Source organism: Dipodomys merriami, unplaced genomic scaffold, assembly GCF_024711535.1.
Source record: "Dipodomys merriami isolate MVZ:Mamm:240054 unplaced genomic scaffold, mDipMer1.0.p SCAF_10, whole genome shotgun sequence".
In the NCBI taxonomy this organism is placed as follows: Eukaryota; Metazoa; Chordata; class Mammalia; order Rodentia; family Heteromyidae; genus Dipodomys; species Dipodomys merriami.
This window is the reverse complement of record NW_027202271.1, coordinates 3712152-3720961: the sequence shown is the minus strand read 5'-3', so window position 1 is coordinate 3720961 and position 8810 is coordinate 3712152. Positions and strand designations below refer to the sequence as shown.

The 8810-nt window shown below is 44.6% G+C and overlaps 1 pseudogene; it reads left to right on the top strand.

The window, feature by feature from the left end:
- Window positions 1-1068: 1068 nt before the first annotated feature.
- Window positions 1069-4552, top strand: LOC138836058 (attractin-like protein 1; annotated as a pseudogene).
- Window positions 4553-8810: the final 4258 nt, after the last annotated feature.

Here is an 8810-nt window from a genome sequence, read left to right as displayed (position 1 = left end):
CATGCTGGGTGGGGGACAAGTGCCAGCACTGCCAGGGCAGGTTCAAGTTCACAGAACCCTCTACATTTTTAACAATCACTATAAAACTAAAAGTACATGACTGATTGAAGGCTATCCAAATACACTGTTAAGACTTAATCATTTTGCTACAGAATGCAGCTTGGATCATATGGTGGAGAGTCAACATATGCACCTTTAATAGCTGTGCTGAGTGGACTGATTGTCCCTGAAACAAGGAGAAATGAAACTGTTCCAGAAGTTCTTACAGCATCTGGCTGTGCATTGTTAAACTGTTGGTGCCTATAACCTAACTGGTTTCCATGGGTTTCCTTCAATCACTTCTTGCCCCAGCAATTGCTCTGGTAATGTGAAGTGTACCACTGGGACCTTTGTTAAAAGTCAAGTATATTAGGAGTGTGATCCATACTGGAAGAGTGAAGCATGTAATATTCAACTGGCAGCAGCCCAGATCATGTCCATTGTGATCTAACCTGAGAAAAGTGTGTGTCTGCAATGATCCTTGGCAATGTCCCCATTCCTTTTTGAATGTCCCTTCCACTGAGTCTCACTGGATTTTGCCAAATGTTAAACGTTTGTTCAGCCCTTCTGTAGCTCATGCTTCACATAAAGCAATTTTGCATGGGAAATTTATGTGGGTAATCGGTTGATATACTCTTAACTATGGCTCTTTTCAAATGGACTTGAATTGCAATTTAGAAAGCAGCATATGTAATATCAGAGCTCTAGAAGGGGTTCTATCTAGAGACAAGAACACTCTCTGGCCTTGTAGGGAAACATCTTTAATGTGTGGATGCAGAATTGAAACAAATGATGGCAATATCACAGATGAATTATGGGCTTTTAACATATGTAAGTTAGTCTTGGGGCACAACGCCTACGGTTCTTGGACATGGTCGGCAGTATGCTAAGGAGAGACATTCAGTACATATTATGGAGCTGGATGGGAGAGATGTAATGGTCAAAATACCTGGATATTCTGCAATGTATGTGTTTACAAGCAGCAGGCAGGAATATCATATGTCAACCAACACCTAGCTTTGTCCAAATATGATGCAGCCACACGAGTATGTAGGATGAAATACCAAAGTCCATTTATATTCATGGGGGCTATAAAGCATTACCAGGTCATGGGGATGGATTGACAGATGATCTTGATATGTATGGAGTTACCACTAAGACTCAGACTATTTTGAAAGAAAGTGTGAAAACAGGAGTTATACCATGGGGGAGGGACATGCAAAGCAACAAAACAATCACCTTATAAATATGTTAGAAACAATAGCAAGGAAGAAAAAACCACTTGTGTCCTTATATTGGGGTTCATTTCACCTAACATCATCTTACCTGACCTTTTCCAAATGTCTCAGACATATACTAGTTATTGTAAATAAGGGAAACCATGGGACCTATGTTTCTTTGGGCCTGGCTTACTTCACTTAATATAATTGTTGCTATAATTTGGGGAGGGGAAGGGAAAAAAAACAAATTGTTTAAATAGGGATACAAGTGGACCCATTGCAACAATGAAATGTACAAAGTCTATGTTGAAAAATGAACTTTACAGGGGCTGGGAAGGTGGCTCAGTGGTAGAGTGCTTGCCTTGCATGCCTGAGGCCCTGGGTTCGATTCCTCAGCACCACATAAGCAAAAAGAAAAAAGCCAGAAGTGGCGCTGTGGCTCAAGTGTAGAGCACTAGCCTTGAGCTGAAGAGCTGAGGGATAGTGCCTAGGCCCAGAGTTCAGGCCCCACGACCGGACCCCCCCCCCAAAAAAAAAAAAAGAAAAGAAAAAAGAAAAATGAACTTTACAACTTTGGCAAGGGGGGGAGAGGCAGGTAGTGTAGTTGTGGAGATGGAAGGGCTGGGCAGGGATGGTGGTGGAAAAACAAAGGAGGAGGCAACAATGCTTGGTAAGAAATGTACTCATTACCTTGCTCATGTAATTGTAACCCCTCTGTACAGTATTTTCACAATAAAAAAGTATTTAAAAGAAGAAAGTGTGTTTTCCAGATACTTTCATTAACTGTTCTTCTCAATGGATCTATGCTTATCTTTAGAGGAAATATCCATAATGACACTTGAATATGTTTTTCTGCCCATTCCCTGGCCTATGCCATAGCTTGTGATGAAGGAAAACGTTACTGTAATTAAATCTTCAGAGACCTTAACAGATTTGGACACTCTACCATAGCCACTAATGGGTCCATATATACATTTGGTGGATTTTTCTAGTGTAACCTGATGATATCCTTGTATACAAGCCTCGAAATTGCAAAGCTTTCAGAGATGAAGAACTTGGTAGAAATGTTGTATGTATAAAAGATTTTTGGGATAATAATACTCACAGTGAATCTTGGGAATCTGGGAATAATATTCGTAGAGCCAAATGCTCTATAACACAGCTGCTTCTGATGATAGATATAATAGATAAGCAGAGAGTGCCAGCTGTGCTGCCAATACAAAAGGGAGCCAATGCTGGGATGACAGGAAACGCATTTCAGCAAATGGTAACTGCAATGTGCCTATGAGAAAAGAGACCAAATGTCCTATGAGGAGATTTGTAACCAACTTACAAGCTGTAAATCCACTCACTAAACTTGAATTGCCAGTGGGTTCAGTGACGAGAGCAATGCCAGGCTTGGCCAGCTCATCTTTGTTGCTATAATCTCAGTGGGAATCTTTCTTCATTAACACCTTGCTAGGAGGTGGATAAACAACAGAAATATACACAACGGAAAGTATCACCTTGGGTTGGCCTGGGCTAGATCAATATATCCCACTGGGTACGGGAAGATACAGCCCCCATAACAAATGCAATAATAGAGTGCCTTCCCGGAGGACTAAATGATTCTGTTTTTTTAGAAAGGGCTGCTGAGGCAGGCTTAAGAGCAAATCCTTCTACATCTACGTCTGTGAAAGGCCTGTCATTAATACAAACCAAAATGTAAGGCCATGTCAAGATCCACAGTCTCTACAACATTATGTTCCAACTATACAAGCAGCTTGTACAATAGTATATGTGGAACAGCAGTACACACTGATGTGTTGGCTCTAATACCTATGTAATCTGGGCAATGGCTGGAGTGGCAAAAACTGTCACCCACTCTCCTCAAAATTGTTCTAAATTAAGAATCTGTGGACATTGTTTAGAACAGTCCATATGTGGCCTGTGCATTGATCCTGGTGATGCAGTTAGAAGACACTGCATTGAATGGTCTTGGTGATGACTAATGAGGCTTGTTGAATGCACAATGAGAAAATTCTTTTTTTTTTTTTGGAGTCTGGTCATGGGGCCTGAACTCTGGGCCTGGGCGCTGTCCCTCAGCTCTTCAGCTCAAAGCTAGCGCTCTACCACTTGAGCCACAGTGCCACTTCTGGCTTTTTTTTTCTGCTTATGTAGTGCTGAGGAATCGAACCCAGGGCCTCGTGCATGCAAGGCAAGTGCTCTACCACTGAGCCACCTTCCTAGCCCACAATGAGAAAATTCTTGACACCAATCTTTGCCCAGAAGAAAAGAACTATGAGTGGTCCCTTATCTAGTGTCCAGCTGGCCAGTGAATGGACATAGTACTTGTATCAATAATAGTGTGTTTGAACAGTGTAAAATTTCTCCCTACAGGAAAAAAATGTCAAGATTACATGCTAGGTTATTAAGGAGGTCCAACCGATGGTGGAAAATGTACAGCTTGTACATGTAGTGACCATACAATTATATCTCACGTGCACACAGTAGAATGTTTCCGTACATCCAGAGGAATAAAAGTTTATCTATGCCAATTATAGGATTCTAAAATCATTATGTTGACAATCGACTTAGAGAAACAAGTTACTGCAGCCTTTTGATGGACTATCAGTTTACCTTCAGGTTGTTGTAGGAAGATGATTGCCGTCACACTGCCAGAAACTTCATAGCAAGCCCAGAAGAAGCACACCAAAATGTGGATATTTCAATTAACACATCGAACAACTTTCATCTCAACAGCACAAGATCAATGGGTTCAGCAAGTGGAACAATAACTGGTGAAGAGACTCCTAGAGTTTCCAAGACTAATAGAAAGGATTACAGAAATAGATTTTCCTATAAAAAGTTTAACTTAGCAGTCCTAATATTACATTCTATGTGCATGTCAGCAACTTTTCTTGTCCTATTAAGATACAGATTGCATTCTCACAACACAAGACAATCATTGATCTTGTGCTTTTTTGTCACCTTTTAAGTAGTGTTTTATCTTTATTACTTATGGCTTCTGTGGTATGGAAGATCAAGCAAATTTGTTGTGTTCTCCATGGAGAACATGGAGAACTTCCATGGAGGTGTCCATATTATTTAAAGCAGCTGCTTTAATAGCTACCCATCTCTTTGCTTCTGGTGATATAGAACCTGAAGTAGGAGCTAAACAGACTTTCTGCAAGGGCCATTTAGAGGGGGCCTCTGGAGCTGTTCTGTGGTCTCATCATTCACTTACCATCCAGAACCTAAATACGGTTCCCTCAAATTCCGCAATATCCCAAGTGGCCAAAGAATGTCAGTAGTTTTATTGAAGTACCATTACTGATGGTCATAGGTGATAAGGTCAGGTTTTCTTTACTAATTAGGATTATCATAGCTAACATTTAATTGCTCTGGGAAAAGAGGTACATTGTTTCTTAAAGGAGATGAAAAATATGTAATTCCTATAAATCAGCTATGTATATTTCAAGACTTTAACGAAAAACAATTAAAAATGCTACAATGATGAAAACTGTACAATTTTTGCCTCATTAGTAAATATAAGTCACCTGTGTATGAATAGGCAAATATGCAGCCATGAGTTCAAATTCTAGTACTGCCAAAAAGAAAAGCTGATATTTTTATTTCCCCACATCAGACCAAAGACAGACATTTCTCTTACTATTAACTGCTGTGAATAGGATCTTCCTTAGTCCCTTTCATACCTAGGGTAATATCATAATGACATACTCATACCCAATCAATTTAGGCTGACTCAAAAATGATAAAGATAAGGCGGGGCACTGGGACTCATCCTGTAAGCCTAGTTACTCAGGAGGCTTAGCTCTGAGGATCCAGGTTCAAAGCCAGCCTGGGCAAGTAAGTCCATGAGATTCTTATCTCCAATGAACTACCAAAAAGGTGGATGTGGAGCTGTGACTCAAGTGGTAGAGAGCTGGCCTAGAACAAGAAAGGTCAGGAATGACATTCATGCCCTGACCTCACTGCCTAGCACCTGCACAACACCACCAAAATGAGTTAACTGAAACCATTCCTTCTTTTTTTCATTTTCATAGATATTCTGTTATCTGATCAGAAGATAGAGGCATTTAGCCTTTGTGGTCCTTGGAAGAGTCGCCTCCTTTGGTTTCACTGTGGTGAGTGACTAATGTCTCCCGTCCCGGTGGGTTTTAGATCTATACAGTTCAGTCTATAAGCAAGTTCACACGCTCACATGGGCAGCGCGTGTAAAATCACTTCAGTCCCCTTCGTATGTGACAGACAGACACAGGCGCCATTTTACCACATCTGTTGTTCAATACATTCATGGCGCTCCCACCCCAAGACATTGTCTCAACACCGCTTCCTACTTCCTTTCAATGAGCAGAATCTCTGAGCCTGTGGAGTTTCATTCTGTAGCTGAAGGTGTGTGGGTTGGGCTTCTCTACTGTGCAGAGAGCGGCCCTGTCTGTTTCGGAGGTAATGAAAGCCCGGTTCCTTTCTGCCGTGGGGATGTGTGCGTCCCTCCAAAGGCGCCAACGGCCTGAGGCCCTCGAGGAGCGGGGGGCGGGGCTTCCGGGCAGGACTGACAGGCCAGGTTGGCTTTCCGGTCTGGCGTTGTGCTCTGCTGGCCTGGAGACTCATGGGAGCCTCCGGGGCCTGATGCTCAGGAAACGCGGCAGGAATTGGCCACCGCGGCCGCAATCGCCAGGTCACCCAGTGTGTGCGGCCTAGACACCATGTTGGACTCCGGTGGCTGCTGAGACTCAGCTGCCGCCTTGGTCACCGCCGCCGCCCGGGCTCTCCTCTCAGTGTGGAGGACACAGACAAGGAGACCCGGGGAGCCCGGCCTGAAGGGGGAGGACCACACAGGAAGACCCAAGGAAGACTCCTCTGAAGGGTGAGTGCAGTGGGCCGTGGAGGCCTGGGCTTGTCAGCTCTGCTTGGGTAGTGAACACGCCCGAACTTCCGGTTCTGCGCAGTGCACACATCCCTGCGCATCGGACCAGATAGAAACAGCGCAGTGGTCATTGATGTCTAGTTTGAACGGTGGCATTTTCTTTTCTTTTCTTTTCTTTTCTTTTCTTTTTTGGTCCGGTCATGGGGCCTGAACTCTGGGCCTGGGCGCTGTCCCTCAGCTCTTCATCTCAAGACTAGCGCTCTACCACTTGAGCCACAGCGCCACTTCCAGCTTTTTTCTGCTTATGTGGTGCTGAGGAATAGAACCCAGGGCCTCAGGCATGCAAGACAAGCACTCTACCACTGAGCCACCTTCCCAGCCCTGAACGGTGGCATTTTCTAAGAAATGAGAGCCCAGCAACTTATACAGACTCAAGGCTTTATTGGGCATCAGATCTGCCCGCCTGCTCCAAGCAGAAATGGAATGCTGCAAGTGGGAATGGAGGCAGTAGAGCTGGACAGGTATGGACAAAATTTAAGTGAAATTCAGGGGACTGTCATGGGTCACATTACGTGGGCTATGGAAATTGAGGGAAGAGTTAAATTCGGAAAAGAGGTGTAGGAGAAGAGGTGTAGGGGGCCTGATGCAACTGGGGCAGGGATTCTTGTGTCCCACCGGGAAAGTGGTATAGCATCCAGGAAATAGACACTTAGCAGGTTTTTGTAAACAGGAAGGGATGCAGGGTGAGGACTTGCCAGGATGGGCAAGCTAACTCCAAGTCCTTAGATTCCTATGCTATTTTTTTATTTTTTATATTTTTATTGTGAAAATACTGTACAGAGGGGTTACAATTACATGGGCAAGATAATGAGTACGTTTCTTATCAAGCATTGTAGCCCCTCCTTTGTTTCCCATTCCCATCCCTCCCCATCCTCCCTCCCCACCCCCACCCCTGATTCCTATGCTTTTTATGCATAGGTTTAAAAGTAAGAGGCAGAGGGTGGACAAGACATTGTCTAGCTGTTTCCTGTTGTTTGGGGCCATTAGGGTTTAAACGTGGGGGAATGTGGCGGTGTCCTGAGGCTCTCCTTTTTCAGGACCCGGTATCCTGCCATGGAGAGTTCGGTGAACTTTAAGAAATTGCTACTGTTAGATTATTTGGACTTTGCCAAAACACCACACAGACATCTAGGCACAGAGAAGAAAAAAGGTGTATTGACAAGAAAGGACTGGCAAGACCACTTCTCACAGAGAGAAGTGAGAAGAAGCACTAGCTATTGTCTGGGGTGACCTATATAACCTAGGAAGTTTAGGAGGGGCTAGTAGGGTCTAGGAGGCAGAGACCCTGATATGGACATGTGGGCCAGGGGCTTCATCATGGCAGACTAGGATTTATGGCTGCTGTCCAAATAGTAGATAAAGGGTCCTGCAACTGCCCAGACCTGAAGGTCACTCTAAGGGGATCTTGTTTACTTATATGGTGGTAGCTGCCCCCAGAGGAGTGCCACCCCAAGGTGAAGGAGGTTGGAGGCTGAATATTTACTGCCTTTACAAAATGGGCCTAGTGTTGCCTAGGAAGGGAGCATGCTAAGCTGTGGAGAGGGAAAGGAGTGTACTAGCTATGGGAAGGGAGCTATTTCACTAACAGCTGACACACTTGTATAGACAGGATCCAAAAGGAAGAACCAGGATGAGGCATGGTAGGGGTCCCATAAGTGGTGGGAACCACAGGAGGAGAGACTCCCACATGGAGCAGGACAGGGACTGTGATTATAATTAATCAAGTTTTGGGGCTTGGTCTAGTAGTCTCTTGGTCCCATCCCTCACCAGGCCAGACTTGTTATGATAAAAGCAGCATTGTTCCCAAGGGCCAGATACACACCCACCTTTTTCTGCAGGTAGAGGTTCTGGAGAACCATACCTGCTAGAGAACCCAATTGGTCTTGTACCTCAGTACATTGTTGTGCAATTTCCTGAAGAGTCTCCGGGCTCAATGGAGAGGGTCTTGTAATCAGTAAGAAATGTAACGAGACTCCTGAGCCCAATCCAGTACTACTTTTATCCCCAAGGCAGCTAGAAGGGGCACCAGCTGGACATCCCTGCTGGAGGGGTTGGAGTGAGAGAGAGAATGGATGGGACCTGAAATGAGGCATCTGCAGGGGCCGAAAAGACAAAACAGTGAAAGATATATAAGGGCACAGGCACAGATCCAGTTGGTAGGCTAGTAAAAGTAGGAGTTTGAGCCACAAAGGAAAAAGGAGCCATCTCCAGGCAATCATGAGGACATGTGAAAAGAGAACAAATGGAGCAAAGGATAGACACCTTGACATTCAGGCTGAGCCCTGCACACAGGGAATGAGGACAACAGAGCAATGCCTGGGAGAAGGGCAGTTGAGTTGGAGGCAAAAGAAGATTGGAGACTTTGCCAGCAGGACATAGTGTTACTTTGCCTAGGGAAAAGAAGGAAGGTAGGATCTGTCCACCAGCCAGGAACAGTTTAGGCCAGAGGCATTAATCTTGTCAGGGGGAACTGGAGGGGGTCCTAGGAAGTAGCCGGTTTGTAAAACCTTGCCCTTGGCCTCCGGGAACACAGTTTGATCTACTTGGATATTTTGATGATGGTGGTAATGGATAGAAATGGTGCAGTTACAGGTGTCTGGCAGCAAGATTCCTACCAGGGT